This window comes from Chiloscyllium punctatum, chromosome 21 (assembly GCF_047496795.1).
Source record: "Chiloscyllium punctatum isolate Juve2018m chromosome 21, sChiPun1.3, whole genome shotgun sequence".
In the NCBI taxonomy this organism is placed as follows: domain Eukaryota; kingdom Metazoa; phylum Chordata; class Chondrichthyes; order Orectolobiformes; family Hemiscylliidae; genus Chiloscyllium; species Chiloscyllium punctatum.
Window position 1 is genome coordinate 20,147,173 of NC_092759.1, and position 19,125 is coordinate 20,166,297.

Below are 19,125 nucleotides of genomic sequence, written 5' to 3' on the forward strand. Positions count from 1 at the left end.
TCTTCCTGTGACAGTGCACTGACTCTCCCTGTGACAGTGTGGGAGCTCTCCTCGTGACAGTGCTGGACTCTCCCTGTGACAGTGTTGGACTCTCCCTGTGACAGTGCGGGTCTCTCCCTGTGACAGTGCGGTCTCTCCCTTTGACAGTGCGGTGCTCTCCCTGTGACAGTGCGGTGGCTCTCCCTGTGACAGTGCGGGGCTCTCCCTGTGACAGTGCGGGGCTCTCCCCGTGACAGTGCGGGGCTCTCCCTGTGACAGTGCGGGGCTCTCCCCGTGACAGTGTTGGACTCTCCCTGTGACAGTGTTGGACTCTCCCTGTGACAGTGCGGGGCTCTCCCTGTGACAGTGCGGGACTCCCCCTGTGACAGTGCGGGGCTCTCCCTGTGACAGTGCGGGAGCTCTCCCTGTGACAGTGCGGGGACTCCCCCTGTGACAGTGCGGGACTCTCCCTGTGACAGTGCGGGGACTCTCCCTGTGACAGTGCGGGACTCTCCCTGTGACAGTGCGGGGCTCTCCCTGTGACAGTGCGGGACTCCTCCTGTGACAGTGCGGGGCTCTCCCTGTGACAGTGTGGGACTCCTCCTGTGACAGTGCGGGACTCCTCCTGTGACAGTGCGGGGCTCTCCCTGTGACAGTGCGGGTCTCTCCCTGTGACAGTGCGGGACTCCTCCTGTGACAGTGCGGGGCTCTCCCTGTGACAGTGCGGGGCTCTCCCTGTGACAGTGCGGGACTCCTCCTGTGACAGTGCGGACTTTCCCTGTGACAATGTGATGCTTTCCCTGTGATAGTACGGCACTTTCCTTGTGACAGTGTTGGACTCCCCCGGTGACAGTGCGGGGACTACCCCTGTGACTGGGTGGGGGCTCTCCCTGTGACAGTGCGGGGGCTCTCCCTGTGTCAGGGTTGGACTCTCCCTGTGACAGTGCGGGACTCTCCCTGTGACAGTGCGGGGACTCTCCCTGTGACAGTGCGGGGGCTCTCCCTGTGACAGTGTTGGACTCTCCCTGTGACAGTGCGGGGACTCTCCCTGTGACAGTGCGGGGGCTCTCCCTGTGACAGTGTTGGACTCCCCCTGTGACAGTGCGGGGACTCCCCCTGTGACAGTGCGGGGACTCCCCCTGTGACAGTGCGGGGGCTCTCCCTGTGACAGTGCGGGGACTCCCCCTGTGACAGTGCGGGGACTCCCCCTGTGACAGTGCGGGGGCTCTCCCTGTGACAGTGCGGGGGCTCTCCCTGTGACAGTGCGGGGGCTCTCCCTGTGACAGTACGGGGACTCTCCCTGTGACAGTGCGGGTACTCCCCCTGTGACTGTGCGGGGACTCCCCCTGTGACAGTGTTGGACTCCCCTTGTGACAGTGCGGGAGCTCTCCCTGTGACAGTGCGGGGACTCTCCCTGTGACAGTACGGGGTCTCTCCCTGTGACAGTGCGGGGCTCCCCCTGTGACAGTGCGGGGCTCTCCCTGTGACAGTGCGGGGTTCTCCCTGTGACAGTGCGGACTCTCCCTGTGACAGTGCGGACTCTTCCTGTGACAATGTGATTTTATCCGTATGACAGTACGCCTCTCCCCCTGTGACAATGCGGGACTCTCCCTGTGACAGTGCAGGGCTCTCCCTGTGACAGTGCAGGGCTCTCCCTGTGACAGTATGGGGACTCCCCCTGTGACAGTGCGGGGGCTCTCCCTGTGACAGTGCGGGGGCTCTCCCTGTGACAGTGCGGGGGCTCTCCCTGTGACAGTGCGGGGGCTCTCCCTGTGACAGGGCGGGACTCTCCCTGTGACAGGGCGGGGACTCTCCCTGTGACAGTGCGGGGACTCCCCCTGTGACAGTGCGGGGACTCCCCCTGTGACAATGTGATGCTTTCCCTGTAACAGTGCAGGACTCTCCCTTTGGCAGTATGTGTCTCTCCCTGTGACCGTGCTGGACTCTCCCTGTGACAGTGCGGGACTCTCCCTGTGACAGTGCTGGACTCTCCCTGTGACAGTGCGGGACTCTCCCTGTGACAGTGTGGGACTCTTCCTGTAGCCGTGCTGGACTCTCCCTGTGGCCTTTTGGGACTCTCCCATTGACAGTGCGGGACTCTCCCTGTGACAGTGCGGGACTCTCCCTGTGACAGTGCTGGACTCTCCCTGTGACAGTGCGGGACTCTCCCTGTGACAGTGTGGGACTCTTCCTGTAGCCGTGCTGGACTCTCCCTGTGGCCTTTTGGGACTCTCCCATTGACAGTGTAGGACTCTCCCTGTGACAGTGTGGAACTCTCCCTGTGACAGTGGGGAACTCTCCCTGTGACAGTGCGGGACTCTCCCTGTGACAGTGTGGGACTCTCCCTGTGACAGTGCGGGACTCTCCCTGTGACAGTGCGGGACTCTCCCTGTGCCAATGTGGGACTCTCCCTGTGACAGTGCGGAACTCTCCCTGTGACAGTGCGGGACTCTCCCTGTGACAGTGCGGAACTCTCCCTGTGCCAGTGCGGAACTCTCCCTGTGACAGTGCGGGGACTCCCCCTGTGACTGTGTGGGGGCTCTCCCTGTGACAGTGCTGAAGTCTCTCTGTGACAGTTTTGGACTCTCCCTGTGACAGTGTTGGACTCTCCCTGTGACAGTGCGGGGACTCCCCCTGTGAGTGCGGGGACTCCCCCTGTGAGTGCGGGGACTCCCCCAGTGACAGTGCGGAGCTCTCCCTGTGACAGTGCGGGGTTCTTCCTGTGACAGTGCGGGGCTCTCCCTGTGACAGCGCGGGTCTCTCCCTGTGACAGTGCGGGTCTCTCCCTGTGACAGTGCGGGGTTCTCCCTGTGACAGTGCGGGGACTCTCCCTGTGGCAGTGTGGGACTCTCCCTGTGACAGTGCGGGTCTCTCCCTGTGACAGTGCGGGACTCTCCCTGTGACAGTGCGGGGTTCTCCCTGTGACAGTGCGGGGACTCTCCCTGTGACAGTGTGGGACTCTCCCTGTGACAGTGCGGGTCTCTCCTTGTGACAGTGCGGGTCTCTCCCTGTGACAGTGCGGGAGCTCTCCCTGTGACAGTGCGGGGTTCTCCGTGTGACAGTGCGGGGACTCTCCCTGTGACAGTGCGGGTCTCTCCCTGTGACAGTGCGGGACTCTCCCTGTGACAGTGCAGGACTGTCCCTGTGACAGTGTGGGACTCTCCCTGTGACAGTGCGGGACTCGCCCTGTGACAGTGTGGGACTCTCCCTGTGACAGTGCGGGACTTGCCCTGTGACAGTGCGGGACTCTCCCTGTGACAGTGTGGGACTCTCCCTGTGACAGTGCGGGACTCTCCCTGTGACAGTGCAGGACTGTCCCTGTGACAGTGTGGGACTCTCCCTGTGACAGTGCGGGACTCGCCCTGTGACAGTGTGGGACTCTCCCTGTGACAGTGTGGGACTCTCCCTGTGACAGTGTGGGACTCTCCCTGTAACAGTGCGGGACTCGCCCTGTGCCAGTGCGGGGTCCCCCCTGTGACAGTGTTGGACTCTCCCTGTGACAGTGTGGGACTCTCCCTGTGACAGTGTGGGACTCTCCCTGTGACAGTGCGGGACTCTCCCTGTGACAGTGTGGGACTCTCCCTGTAACAGTGCGGGACTCGCCCTGTGCCAGTGCGGGGTTCCCCCTGTGACAGTGTGGGACTCTCCCTGCGACAGTGCCGGGTACTCTCTGTGCCAGTGCGGGGTTCCCCCTGTGACAGTGCGGGACTCCCCCTCTGTGTTGTCTGGGACACCGCTTGGGTTTATTCATGGTTGGATCCCAGGGTGTCTCCCCGAGTGATCTGTATTTGCCTGGTCTGGGCAGGTAGTTACAGGGGATTCTTGTGGAGGGACGAGGGGTTTGTTTGTCGGGGGTCTGGTGGGAAGAGGGTGTCAGTATTTACAGGGGAGTCGGGGGGAGTGTGTCAGTATTTACAGCGGGATCTGGGGGGTGTGTGTGTCAGTATTTACAGGGGAGTCTTGGGGGGGATGTGTGTCGGTATTTACAGGGGGTCAGGGGGGAGTGTGTCAGTATTTACAGGGGAGTCTGGGAGGGAGTGTGTCAGTATTTACAGGGGAGTCTGGGGGAGAGTATGTCAGTATTTACAGGGGAGTCGGGGGGAGTGTGTCAGTATTTACAGCGGGATCTGGAGGGTGTGTGTGTCAGTATTTACAGGGGAGTCTGGGGGGGGAAGTGTGTCAGTATTTACAGGGGGTCTGGGGGGAGTGTGTCAGTATTTACAGGGGAGTCTGGGGGGAGTGTGTCAGTATTTACAGGGGAGTCGGGGGGGGGAGTGTATCAGTATTTACAGGGGAGTCTGGGCGGAGTGTGTCAGTATTTACAGGGGAGTCTGGGGGGGGGAGTGTATCAGTATTTACAGGGGAGTCTGGGCGGAGTGTGTCAGTATTTACAGGGGAGTCTGGGGGAGAGTATGTCAGTATTTACAGGGGAGTCTGGGGGGGGAAGTGTGTAACTATTTACAGGGGAGTCTGCGGGGGGAGTGTGTCAGTATTTACACGGGAGTCTGGGGGGGGAGTGTGTCAGTATTTACAGGGGAGTCGGGGGAGTTTATCAGTATTTACAGGGGGGTCTGGGGGGGTGTCAGTATTTACAGGGGAGTCTGGGGGGGGAGTGTGTCAGTATTTACAGGGGAGTCTGGGGGGGGAGTGTGTCAGTATTTACAGGGGAGTCTGGGGGGGGAGTGTGTCAGTATTTACAGGGGAGTCTGGGGAGTGTGTCAGTATTTACAGGGGAGTCTGGGGGGGGAGTGTGTCGGTATTTACAGGGGGCTCTTGGGGGGGGAGTGTGTGTGTATTTACAGGGGAGTCTGAGGGGGGAGTGTGTCAGTTTTTAAAGGGGAGTCTGGGGGAGTGTGTCAGTATTTACAGGGGAGTCTGGGGGGTGAGTGTGTCAGTATTTACAGGGGAGTCTGCGGGGGGAGTGTGTCAGTATATACAGGGGAGTCTGGGGGGGAGTGTGTCAGTATTTACAGGGGAGTCTGCGGGGGGAGTGTGTCAGTATTTACAGGGGAGTCTGCGGGGGAAGTGTGTCAGTATTTACAGGGGAGTCTGGGGGGGAGTGTGTCAGTATTTACAGGGGAGTCTGCGGGGGGAGTGTGTCAGTATTTACAGGGGAGTCTGCGGGGGGAGTGTGTCAGTATTTACAGGGGAGTCTGCGGGGGGAGTGTGTCAGTATTTACAGGGGAGTCTGGGGGGGGGGAGTGTGTCAGTATTTACAGGGGAGTCTGGGGGGGGAGTGTGTCAGTATTTACAGGGGAGTCTCGGAGGGGGTATGTCAGTATATACAGGGGAGTCTGGGGGGGGGTGTGTCTGTAATTACAGGGGAGTCTGGGGAGTGGTGTGTGTCAGTATTTAAAGGGGAGACTGGGGGAGAGTGTGTCAGTATTTACAGGGGAGTCTGGGGGGGGGTATGTCAGTATATACAGGGGAGTCTGGGGGGAGTGTGTCAGTATTTACAGGGGAGTCTGGGGGGGGGAGTGTGTCAGTATTTACAGGGGAGTCTCGGAGGGGGTATGTCAGTATATACAGGGGAGTCTGGGGGGGAGTGTGTCAGTATTTACAGGGGAGTCTGAGGGGGGGAGTGTGTCAGTATTTACAGGGGAGTCTGGGGGGGGAGTGTGTCAGTATTTACAGGGGAGTCTGCGGGGGGAGTGTGTCAGTATTTACAGGGGTGTCTTGGGGGGAGTGTGTCTGTAATTACAGGGGAGTCTGGGGAGTGGAGTGTCTCAGTATTTAAAGGGGAGACTGGGGGGGGAGTGTGTCAGTATTTACAGGGGAGTCTGGGGGGGGTGAGTGTGTAACTATTTACAGGGGAGTCTGCGGGGGGAGTGTGTCAGTATTTACAGGGGAGTCTGGGGGGGGGAGTGTGTCAGTATTTATAGGGGAGTCTGGGGGATAGTGTGTCAGTATTTACAGGGGAGTCTGGGGCAGAGTGTATCAGTATTTACAGGGGAGTCTGGGGGGGTGAGTGTGTAACTATTTACAGGGGAGTCTGAGGGGGGAGTGTGTCAGTATTTACAGGGGAGTCTGGGGCAGAGTGTATCAGTATTTACAGGGGAGTCTGGGGGGGTGTCAATATTTACGGGGAGTCTGGGGGGGTGGAGTGTGTCAGTATTTACATGGGAGTCTGGGGGGAGTTGTCAGTATTTACGGGGGAGTCTGGGGGGAGTTGTCAGTATTTACGGGGGAGTCTGCGGGGGGAGTGTGTCGGTATGTACAGGGGAGTCGGGGGGGGAGTGTGTCAGTATTTAACGGGGAGACTGGGGGTGCTTGCATCAGTATTTACAGGGGAGTCTGGGGGGAGTGTGTCAGAATTTACAGGGGAGTCTGGGGGGCGAGTGTCTGTGTATTTACAGGGGAGTCTGGGGTGAGTGTATTTGTATATACAGGGGAATCTGGGGGGGGAATGTGTATTTACAGGGGAGTCTGGGGGGAGTGTGTATTTACAGGGGAGTCTGAGGGGAGTGTGTCAGTATTTACAGGACAGTCTGGGGGGAGTGTGCCAGTATTTACAGGGGAGTCTGGGGGGGGAGTGTGTCAGTATTTACAGGGGAGTCTGGGGTGGAGTGTGTCAGTATTTACAGGGGAGTCTGGGGTGGAGTGTGCCAGTATTTACAGGGGAGTCTGGGGGGGTGGAGTGTGTCGGTATTTACAGGGGAGTCTGGGAGGGAGTGTGTGTGTATTTACAGGGGAGTCTGGGAGGGAGTGTGTGTGTATTTACAGGGGAGTCTGGGGGGAGTGAGTCAGTATTTACAGGGGAGTCGGGGGAGTTTATCAGTATTTACAGGGGGGTCTGGGGGGGTGTCAGTATTTACAGGGAGTCTGGGGGGGTGAGTGTGTCAGTATTTACAGGGGTGTCTTGGGGGGAGTGTGTCTGTAATTACAGGGGAGTCTGGGGAGTGGAGTGTCTCAGTATTTAAAGGGGAGACTGGGGGGGGGAGTGTGTCAGTATTTACAGGGGAGTCTGGGGGGGGTGAGTGTCAGTATTTACAGGGGAGTCTGCGGGGGGAGTGTGTCAGTATTTACAGGGGAGTCTGGGGGGGAGTGTGTCTGTAATTACAGGGGAGTCTGGGGAGTGGAGTGTGTCAGTATTTAAAGGGGAGACTGGGGGAGAGTGTGTCAGTATTTACAGGGGAGTCTGGGGGGGGGAGTGTGTCAGTATTTACAGGGGAGTCTGGGGGGGGAGTGTGTCAGTATTTACAGGGGAGTCTCGGAGGGGGTATGTCAGTATATACAGGGGAGTCTGGGGGGGGGTGTGTCTGTAATTACAGGGGAGTCTGGGGAGTGGAGTGTGTCAGTATTTAAAGGGGAGACTGGGGGAGAGTGTGTCAGTATTTACAGGGGAGTCTGGGGGGGGTATGTCAGTATATACAGGGGAGTCTGGGGGGGAGTGTGTCAGTATTTACAGGGGAGTCTGGGGGGGGGGAGTGTGTCAGTATTTACAGGGGAGTCTCGGAGGGGGTATGTCAGTATATACAGGGGAGTCTGGGGGGGAGTGTGTCAGTATTTACAGGGGAGTCTGAGGGGGGGAGTGTGTCAGTATTTACAGGGGAGTCTGAGGGGGGGAGTGTGTCAGTATTTACAGGGGAGTCTGAGGGGGGGAGTGTGTCAGTATTTACAGGGGAGTCTGGGGGGGGAGTGTGTCAGTATTTACAGGGGAGTCTGCGGGGGGAGTGTGTCAGTATTTACAGGGGTGTCTTGGGGGGAGTGTGTCTGTAATTACAGGGGAGTCTGGGGAGTGGAGTGTCTCAGTATTTAAAGGGGAGACTGGGGGGGGGAGTGTGTCAGTATTTACAGGGGAGTCTGGGGGGGGTGAGTGTGTAACTATTTACAGGGGAGTCTGCGGGGGGAGTGTGTCAGTATTTACAGGGGAGTCTGGGGGGGGAGTGTGTCAGTATTTATAGGGGAGTCTGGGGGATAGTGTGTCAGTATTTACAGGGGAGTCTGAGGGGGGAGTGTGTCAGTATTTACAGGGGAGTCTGGGGCAGAGTGTATCAGTATTTACAGGGGAGTCTGGGGGGGTGTCAATATTTACGGGGAGTCTGGGGGGGTGGAGTGTGTCAGTATTTACATGGGAGTCTGGGGGAAGTGTCAGTATTTACAGGGGAGTCTGGGGGAAGTGTCAGTATTTACAGGGGAGTCTGGGGGGAGTGTCAGTATTTACGGGGGAGTCTGCGGGGAGAGTGTGTCGGTATGTACAGGGGAGTCGGGGGGGGAGTGTGTCAGTATTTAACGGGGAGACTGGGGGTGCTTGCATCAGTATTTACAGGGGAGTCTGGGGGGAGTGTGTCAGAATTTACAGGGGAGTCTGGGGGGCGAGTGTCTGTGTATTTACAGGGGAGTCTGGGGTGAGTGTATTTGTATATACAGGGGAATCTGGGGGGGGAATGTGTATTTACAGGGGAGTCTGGGGGAGTGTGTATTTACAGGGGAGTCTGAGGGGAGTGTGTCAGTATTTACAGGACAGTCTGGGGGGAGAGTGTGCCAGTATTTACAGGGGAGTCTGGGGGGGGAGTGTGTCAGTATTTACAGGGGAGTCTGGGGTGGAGTGTGTCAGTATTTACAGGGGAGTCTGGGAGGGAGTGTGTGTGTATTTACAGGGGAGTCTGGGGGGAGTGAGTCAGTATTTACAGGGGAGTCGGGGGAGTTTATCAGTATTTACAGGGGGGTCTGGGGGGTGTCAGTATTTACAGGGAGTCTGGGGGGGTGAGTGTGTCAGTATTTACAGGGGAGTCTGCGGGGGGAGTATGTCAGTATTTACAGGGGAGTCTGCGGGGGGAGTGTGTCAGTATTTACAGGGGTGTCTTGGGGGGAGTGTGTCAGTATTTACAGGGGAGTCTGGGGGGGAGTGTGTCAGTATTTACAGGGGAGTCTGGGGGGGCGGAGTGTGTCAGTATTTACAGGGGAGTCTGGGAGGGAGTGTGTGTGTATTTACAGCGGAGTCTGGGGGGAGTGTGTCAGTATTTACAGGACAGTCTGGGGGGAGTGTGCCAGTATTTACAGGGGAGTCTGGGGGGGGAGTGTGTCAGTATTTACAGGGGAGTCTGGGAGGGGAGTGTGTCAGTATTTACAGGGGAGTCTGGGAGGGAGTGTGTGTGTATTTACAGGGGAGTCTGGGGGGAGTGTGTCAGTATTTACAGGGGAGTCGGGGGAGTTTATCAGTATTTACAGGGGGGTCTGGGGGGGTGTCAGTATTTACAGGGAGTCTGGGGGGGGGGGAGTCAGTATTTACAGGGGAGTCTGCGGGGGGAGTGTGTTAGTATTTACAGGGGTGTCTTGCGGGGAGTGTGTCAGTATTTACAGGGGAGTCTGGGGGGGGAGTGTGTCAGTATTTACAGGGGAGTCTGGGGGGGGGAGTGTGTCAGTATTTACAGGGGAGTCTGGGAGGGAGTGTGTGTGTATTTACAGGGGAGTCTGGGGGGAGTGTGTCAGTATTTACAGGGGAGTGTGGGGGGAGTGTGTCAGTATTTACAGGGGAGTCTGGGGGGAGTTTGTCAGTATTTACAGGGGGGTCTTGGGGGGAGTGTGTTCGTATTTACAGGGGAGTCTGGGGGGGGAGTGTGTCAGTATTTACAGGGGAGTCTGGGAGGGAGTGTGTGTGTATTTACAGGGGAGTCTGGGGGGAGTGTGTCAGTATTTACAGGGGAGTCTGGGGGGAGTGTGTCAGTATTTACAGGGGAGTCTTGGGGGGAGTGTGTTCGTATTTACAGGGGAGTCTGGGAGGGAGTGTGTCAGTATTTACAGGGGAGTCTGGGGGAGTGTGTGTGTATTTACAGGGGAGTCTGGGGAGGGGAGTGTGTCAGTATTTACAGGGGAGTCTGGGAGGGAGTGTGTCAGTATTTACAGGGGAGTCTGGGGGAGTGTGTGTGTATTTACAGGGGAGTCTGGGGGGGGAGTGTGTCAGTATTTACAGGGGAGTCTGGGGGGGGGAGTGTGTCAGTATTTACAGGGGAGTCTGAGGGGGGAGTGTGTCAGTATTTACAGGGGAGTCTGGGGGGGTAGTGTGTCAGTATTTACAGGGGAGTCTGGGGGGGGAGTGTGTCAGTATTTATAGGGGTGTCATAGTTATAGAGATGTACAGCATGGAAACAGACCCTTCGGTCCAACCCGTCCATGCTGACCAGATATCCCGACCCAATCTAGTCCCACCTGCCAGCACCCGGCCCATATCCCTCCAAAACCTTTCTATTCATGTACCCATCCAAATGCCTCTGAAATGTTGCAATTGTACCAGCCTCCACCACTTCCTCTGGCAGCTCATTCCATATACGTACCATCCTCTGCGTGAAAAAGTTGCCCCTTAGGTCTCTTTTATATCTTTCCCCTCTCACCCTAAACCTATGCCCTCTAATTCTAGACTCCCCGACCTCAGGGAAAAGACTTTATCTATTTATCCTATCCATGCACCTCATAATTTTGTAAACCTCTATAAGGTCACCCCTCAGCCTCCGACGCTCCAGGGAAAACAGCCCAGCCTGTTCAACCTCTCCCTCTAGCTCAAATGCTCCAACCCTGGCAACATCCTTGTAAATCTTTACTGAACCCTTTCAAGTTTCACAACATCTTTCCAATAGGAAGGAGACCAGAATTGCACGCAATATTCCAACAGTGGCCTAACCAATGTCCTGTACAGCCGCAACATGGCCTCCCAACTCCTGTACTCAATACTCTGACCAATAAAGGAAAGCATACCAAACGCTGCCTTCACTATCCTACCTACCTGCGACTCCACTTTCAAGGAGCTACGAACCTGCGCTCCAAGGTCTCTTTGTTCAGCAACACTCCCTTGGCCCTTACCATTAAGTGTATAAGTCCTGCTAAAATTTGCTTTCCCAAAATGCAGCACCTCACATTTATCTGAATTAAACTCCATCTGCCCCATCCGCCACTTTTCAGCCCATTGGCCCATCTGGTCCAGATCCTGTTGTAATCTGAGGTAACCCTCTTCGCTGTCCACTACACCTCCAATTTTGGTGTCATCTGCAAACTTACTAACTGTACCTCTTATGCTCACATTCAAATCATTTATGTAAATGACAAAAAGTAGAGGGCCCAGCACCGATCCTTGTGACACTCCACTGGTCACAGGCCTCCAGTCTGAAAAACAACCCTCCACCACCACCCTCTGTCTTCTACCTTTGAGCCAGTTCTGTATCCAAATGGCTAGTTCTCCCTGTATTCCATGAGATCTAACCTTGCTAATCAGTCTCCCATGGGGAACCTTGTCGAACGCCTTACTGAAGTCCATATAGATCACATCTACTGCTTTGCCCTCATCAATCTTCTTTGTTACTTCTTCAAAAAACTCAGTCAAGATTGTGGACATGATTTCCCATGCACAAAGCCATGTTGACTATCCCTAATCAGTCCTTGCCTTTCCAAATACATGTACATCCTGTCCCTCAGGATTCCCTCCAACAACTTGCCCACCACCGAGGTCAGGCTCACTGGTCTATAGTTCCCTGGCTTGTCTGTACCGCCCTTCTTAAACAGTGGCACCACGTTTGCCAACATCCAGTCTTCCGGCACCTCACCTGTAACTATCGATGATACAAATATCTCAGCAAGAGGCCCAGCAATCACTTCTCTAGCTTCCCACAGAGTTCTCAGGTACACCTGATCAGGTCCTGGGGATTTGTCCACCTTTACCCATTTCAAGACATCCAGCACTTCCTCTTCTGTAATCTGGACATTTTGGAAGACGGGAGGGAGTTTGTCACTATTTACTGGGGAGTCTCGGGGGGCAAGTGTGTCAGTATTTACAGGGTAGTCTTGTGGCAGTGTGTCAGTGTTTACAGGAGTCTGGGGAGAATGTGTCAATATTTACTGGGGAGCCTGGGGGAGAGTGTGCCAGTATTTACAGGGGAGTCTGGGGGGAGTGTGTCAGTATTTACAGGAGAGACTGGCGGGGAGTGTGTCAGTATTTACAGGGGAGTCTGGGGGGTGAGTGTGTGTGTATTTACTGGGGAGTCTGGGGTCAGTGTGTTTGTATTTACGGGGGAATCTCGGGGGGAGTGTGTCAGTATTTACAGGGGAGGAGTGTGTCTGTGTTTACAGGAGAGTCTCGGGGGGGGAGTGTGTGTGTATTTACAGGGGAGTCTGGGGAGAGTGTGTCAGTATTTACAGGGGAGGAGTGTGTCTGTGTTTACAGGAGAGTCTCGGGGGGGAGTGTGTGTGTATTTACAGGGGAGTCTGGGGGGAGTGTATCAGTATTTACAGGGGAGTCTGGGGAGGCAGTGGGTCAGTTTTTACAGGGGAGTCTGGGGGTGAGTGTGTCTGTAGTTACAGGGGGGTCTGGGTGGGGGGAAGTGTGTCACTACTTAGAGTGGAGTCTGAGGGGGAGTGTGTCTGTAGTTACAGGGGACTCTGGAAGGGGTGCCTGCAAAACAAAACTTTTCACTGTACCCAGGGACACGTAACAGTAAATTAAATCGAGTTAAATCAAAAAGGGAAGATTGAAGGAGTGAGGATGGAACTTGTGATTTCAACCATCAAGGTTGTGTTTTGCAAGCCTCGAGATTGTCAGGAGAGCAGTCTGCTCCTGGTCCATAAGTGGAGGAAGAGCTCTTCAAAGAGGATGTTGCTCTTGTTTGGACTTTGTGTCTGTGTCTGCTTTGTTGCTGGACCCTGGTTTTGCTTTGGCCCAATTTGTAAAACTCTCCTCCTGGTTTTCAAAACCTCTTGACAGCCTTGCCCTGCTCCATCGCTGTAATCTCCTTCAGTCCCACAAAAACCACTCCTTTCTGGGCTTGAATTGGGACGGTGCTATTCTCCTTTGGCAGACACTTGCTTTCACTTTGGCAGTGGGTGGACCAGATATCCCAAGCCAATCTAGTCCCATTTGCCAGTACACTCCCAGCCCATATCCCTCCAAACCCTTCCTATTCATATACCCATCCTGATGCCTTTTAAATACAGTAATTGTACCAGCCTCCACACTTCCTCTGGCAGCTCATTCCATACACACATCATCCTTTGCATGAAAAAGTTGCCCCATGGGTCCCTTTCAAATCTTTCCTCTCTTAGTTTAAACCGATGTCTTCTAGCTTTGGCCTTCCCCACCCCAGGGAAAAGACTTTGGCTATTTACCCTATCCATATCCCTCATGATTTTATAAACCTCTATAAGGTCATCCCTCAGCCTCTGATGCTACAGGGAAAACAGCCCCAGTCTGTCCAGCCTCTCCCTATAGCTCAAACTCTCCAACCCTGGCAACATCCTTGTTGAATTGAATTGAATTTATTGTCCTGTGTACCGAGGTACAGTGAACAGCTTTGTCTTGTGAGCAATACAGGCAGATCACAGAGTTAAGTAGCATAGATAAGTCAATAATAAGTAAATGGTGGCAAAAACAAAAACACAGGTACAAACGAATGTTAAGAGTTTGTGAGTCCATTCAGGGTAGGGTAGAAATTGTTCCGTATAGAAAAACATTGCCAGGGTGGGATGGATCTTTGAGAATGCTGGCGGCCTTTTCTTGACAGCGGGCCTGGTAGATGGATCCTATAGATGGGAGGTTGGTCTTTGTGATTGTCTGGGCCGAGTTCACCACTCTCTGTAACCATCTCTGATCTTGCATGGTACAGTTACCATACCAGGTAGTGATACACCCAGACAGAACGCTCTCAATGGTGCACCTATAAAAGTTGGCAAGGGTATTCGCTGTCATGCCAAATTTCCCCAGCTGCCTGAGGAAGGAGAGACCTTGTTGGGCCTTTGTAACCAGTGCATCCACATGGAGAGTCCAAGAAAGCTTGTTGTGGATGACCATTCCCAGGAGCTTGACACTCTCCACTCATTCCACCTCTGTACTGTTAACGTGTAGAGGGGGGTCATGAGTAACATTCTGCTGAAAGTCAATAATGAGTTCCTTGGCTTTGCCAGCATTGAGAGCTCGGTTGTTCTCAGTGCATCATTTTTCCAGGTCTTCCACCTCCCATCTGTAGTCTGTTTCATTGGCATCTGAGATGTGACCGACTATGGTGGGGTCATCAGCGAACTTGTAAATGGCATTAGTCTGGTATTTGGTGATGCAGTCATGGGTATATCGTGAGTACAGTAGAGGGCTGAGTACATACCCCTGGGGGGCTCCAGAGTAGAGAGTTACTGAGGATGAAATATTGTCCCCAATCTTCACGGATTTTGGCCTGTGGGTCAGGAAACTGAGGATCCAGTTGCAGAGAGTGAGGCTTAGTCCGAGATCATAAAGTTTGGTAATCAGTCCCAAGGGAAAATAGTGTTGAAGGCTGCACTGTAGTTTATGAGTAGGATTCTTACGTAGCTGTTCTTGGTGTCAGGATGTTCTAGGGAGGAGTGAAGGGCAAGTGATATGGCATCTGACATGGATCTGTTGGTCCAATAGGCAAGTTGGAGTGGGTCAAGAGTAGTGGGGAGACTGGAGTTGATTAATGACATGACCAGAGTCAAGATTAGAGTGATGCTGGAAAAGCACAGCAGGTCAGGCAGTATCCAAGGAGCAGGAAAATCGATGTTTTGGGCAAAAGCCCTTTATCAGGAAAAGCCCTGATGAAGGGCTTTTGCCCCAAACATTGATTTTCCTGCTCCTTGGATGCTGCCTGACCTGCTGTGCTTTTCCAGCACCACTCTAATCAGACTCCAATCTCCAGCACCTGCAGTGCCCACTTCCGCCTAATGCCATGATCAGCCTTTCAAAGCACTTCATGACCACTGAAGTTAGGGCCACTGGGCGGTAATCATTGAGACATGCTGCATGAGCCTTCTTAGGCACAGGGATGATGTTGGCCCTCCTGAAACAGTCAGGGACAGTGGCCTGCTGCAGGGAGAGGTTGAAGATGTCCGAAATTACCTCTGCCAGTTGGTCTGCGCATGCTCTGAGTGCACGACCTGGTACTCCGTCTGGTCCCATCACTTTCCTTGGATTCACACGAAGGAAAACTGATCTGACCTCTGATGCAGTGAGTGTTGGGCTAGGTTCGTCAGGACTTGTCGGAGTAGGTGTTACCTCTCCAATGAAATTCTACTCAAAGTGAGCATAGAAAGTGTTGAGACGATCTGGGAGGGGTATGACATCGTCTGCTGTCTTGCACTGTCTCTTTCTAGAACCTGGGATGTCATTCAGTCCTTGCCATAGTTGCTGGGTGTCTGTCTGGGTCTCTAGTTTCGATCAGTATTGGTCCTTGGCTGTCTTAATGGCTCTGTGAAGGTCATACTCGGATTCCTTATATTCGAGTGAGCCTCCTGATCTGAAGGCCTGATGCCTGGTTTTTAGCAGGTTCTGTCTGTCCTGATTCATCTAGGGTTTCCTGTTGGGGACCTGCGGACTGTTTGAACGTGGCCCAATCAGCCGATTCCAGACAGCACCAGAGTTGATCCACTGTCTCCTCCAACCAGCACTGGACCTGTATCCGCGAGGCGGTCTCCTGCTTGAGCTTTTGCCTGTAAGCCAGGAAAAGAAACACAGTATTGTGGGCGAAATTCCTGAAATGAGGGCGGGGGATGGAGTGGTGGCCATCTTTCACAGTGGTGTAGCAGTGGTCTAAAATGTTCGGCCCCCTGGTGGGCCAGGTAATGGGCAACGCCTTCCTTAGATTGGCTTGATTGAAGTCGCCAGTCACAATAAACAGGGCCTCGGGGTGTTCCGTCCCCAGGGTGTTAGTGGTGGAGTACAGCACATCCAGAGCTTCCTCAACCTTTGCTTGTGGAGGTATGTACACAGCAGTTAGTATAGCAGCGGTAAATTCTCATGGTAGATAGAAAGGGTGGCATTTGATAGTGAGGAGTTCAAGGTTTGGGAACAATGGCTGCCCAGGGTTGCAATGTTCATGCACCACAAGCAAACCCCCTCCACCCTGTGTCTTACCTGAGGACACAGTACAGTCCATAGGATGGATAGAAAGACCATCAGCCTGAAGTGCGCAGTGTGAAGCAGTGTGCGCAGCAGTTCTGCAGTTCACGCTGGAAGCTGAGCCGTGATCTGAGTTCGTCCATCTTGTTCTTCAGAGATTGTATATTTGTAAATCTCTTCTGTATCCTTTCAAGTTTTACAAAATCCTTCCTATAGCAGGGGAGACCAGAATTGTATGCAGTATTATAAAAGCAGCCTAACCAATGTCCTGTACAGCCGCAACATGACCTCTCAACTCCTACACTCGATGCTCTGACCAATGAAGGCAAGTGTCCCAAACGCCGCCTTCTCTACCCTGTCTACCTGCGACTCCACTTTCAAGGGACTATGCACCTGTACCAGGGTCGCTTTGTTCATCAACACTTCCCAGGGCCCTATTTCTGGGGTGACCAGTTGTCAGGAGTTGGTGAGGATGTTGCATTCTGTGTGCCCTTGTAATGTTCCTGCAACCTCCTTGTGATTGTTTATCTTTGCAGAACTTGGAGTCAAGCACTTGTCATAGAGTCTTAAGTCTGGTGGATGGACAATATGGCCCACCCATTAGAGCTGGTCACACGTGACCAGTGCCTCAATTCTGGGGTTGATGACCAGGGACAGGATGTTCATGTTGATACGCCTCATCTGTCAGCAGATTGGAAAGACTGCACTGATGATAACTCTCCAGGGATATGAGTGTTCTGCTGTACATGGTCCATGTTTCAGATGCATACAGGAGGATGGGGACTTTGGCTGTCCTGTAGACTGAGAGTTTGGTGTTGGGTTTGAGGTCTTGATCTTTGAACGCTCTGCTCCTCAGGCGTCCTGACACGTTGAAGTTGATGTCGGATTTCATCGTCAATGTCTGCTCACACCGAGAGGACATTCCTGAGGTATGGGAAATGATCCAAGCTCAGCCCTGGGCTTTGATGGTTGAGGGTGCAGTATTATGGGGAAGGAGTAGGTTGGTGGAGAACCTTAGCTTTCTGGGTGGTTAATCTGAGGCCCGTTCTCTTGTGCCAATGGTTTGGAGTTTGGCGTGTGAGTGTGTACATGTGTAGGCATCACCTGCGTGTCACACCTTGACGGCACAGAGACTGAAGGTGGTCTTGACTCTGGCCTAGAAGTGTCAAGGGTTGAACAGTTCCCTGCTCATCCTGGAGGTTAGCTCCCATCTGGTGGGAAGCTCCATGGCGATGGGATGGACTGAAGAACATGGTGAAAACTGGTGGTGTGATGACACAGCCCTGCTCGGCCTCACTTTATCGTCACATTGGGACTGTGATGAATCCATCAATGAAGGTCACAGCGTACGTGCAGTTGGAGAATGGTGATGAATTTCTGTGGGGAGCTGAATTTCAGGAGGTTTTTCCACCATCCTTCATTGTCAAAGGCACTTTGTGTGATTGCTGTGGCATTGGGAAGGTGCTGAGAGCACTGGCTGCATCCTGGTTGAGGAAGTCCTTGATGGTGACCGCCTCTCGGTTTCCGAAGGGTGACTTTCCATTGTTGGCTCTCAGCGCAGTAGGTCCCTGGGAACTTAGACGCTCAATGGCTTTGACTGGGTGGAAGGAGCCATGCGCTGATTTACCAGAGTCTCCTGTGCTGCCTGCACCCACAGCCCAACCTTTCATTGCACCTCAGCCTTGAGTCACTGTGGGATTGCTTCCTGTCACTCAGGTTTAGGTGGAGCTGCCAGTTCAGGTCAAGGAGATCTAAGTCATCTGATTGTTCTGATTGAAGGGCTCTTGATGTTTCCTGGTTGAGAGGCTGTGGGTCTCCAAGCAGACGCTATTAGGGTGGACCCACTAGGTTAGTGATCAGAATGGACCTTTTCAGGCTGGGATTGCTGAGGACTGGAATCCTTCCATGTTCCCAGATGCCCCTGCCTGGCTGTGTCACTACCTGTCTGTATCCAACATTTTACCCACCCCCGACTCATAAAGCCTAGTCCCAAACCCCTCAATGCCGCCCACTCAGCCCCTCAACCTCTCTGAATGAATGGTCATTGTCTTTGTGTCAAAACGGTGGAGGAATGACTCTGAGGGTGACGTGCTGTCTCTCTCAGAGAGGGGATCCTGGGTTGACACAATGGGCTGAATGGCCTCCCCAGCATTGGTGTGACTCTATGGTGTACTGATTATAGTGCAGGAATCCGAACGGTTTTCCACTGTGGGTGCACAAGCTGTTTCAGCGCATGGTTCCTGAACTGAACTTGCATATATTTAGGGGATTTTGGACAGAGAGCAGGGACTTTCACTATTTTCATCTCAGTTATCCTTCCTGTCCCTCCTGGTCTCTGCCCTACCCATTTCTGCCCCCCAACTCCACAACTTCCCCCCTTCCTGTCTCTCCCGCCTCCCCGTCTCTCCTCTCTGCTCCCTCCCTATCCCCCCATCTCCCCATTCCCCCATCTCTCCTACCCCTGTCTCTCCCCCTCCCCATCTCTCCTTCCTCCCTGTCGCTCTCCCCCCATTTCCCCACTCCCGCCCTCCATTGCTCCTCTCCCCATCTCACCTATCCCACCTCGTCTCTCCTGCACCCGGTCTTTCCTCATCTCCCCATCTCACTCCTTCCCTGTTATCCCTCCTCCCTATTCTCCCCCTCCCCATTGCTCCCTATCTCTCACACCTCCCCGTCTCTCTCTCTCTCTCTCTCTCTCTTTCTCACTCTGCTCAGCTTTAATTTGCATCTTGAACAAGCAGAGAGGGAGGAATTGGAAATCAGTTCTGCTCTGAATAGATCAGATGTTTCATAAAATCAGGGCTTCTCACAAGGTGCTGTGAATGAGGCAGCTCTCACAGAATGACAGAGGCTGTCTCAGTGAAATGGGTCTTTCGATGAAATTTCTTTCATTGTCACTGTTGAGTGTTTAGCAGAATGAGCAGCATAAAGACAAAAGTCCATTTCTGTAGCATCTTTCACCACATCAATTTGTGTCTCATTGAGTAACAGCCAGTGAAGTGCTTTAGAAAGCGTTGTCACTGCAATGCAGGAAGTATGACAGCCAATTTCCACACAGCAAGTTCCCAACCTCAGCAATGTGATAATCACCAAATGATTTGTGTTAGAGTGTTTAAATGGGGGTTTCCTCGACACTGGTCATCCGGCACTCCCGAAGCACTGACCTTCTAACAGTGTGGCACTCCCTCAGTTTTGACCCACCGACAGTGTGGCACTCCCTCAGCACTGACCCTCTGACAGTGCCATGCTCCGTCAGCTCTGAGTCTCCAACAGTGCCCACTCCCTCAGCACTAACCCTCTGACAGTGCCATGCTCCGTCA

The 19,125-nt window shown here is 53.7% G+C and overlaps 1 protein-coding gene across 1 annotated transcript in view; it reads left to right on the forward strand.

The window, feature by feature from the left end:
• Positions 1-19,125, forward strand: part of LOC140492474 (disks large homolog 1-like) — a 400,047-nt gene that overhangs the window by 208,054 nt on the left and 172,868 nt on the right. The gene's annotated exons all lie outside the window — the stretch shown is intronic.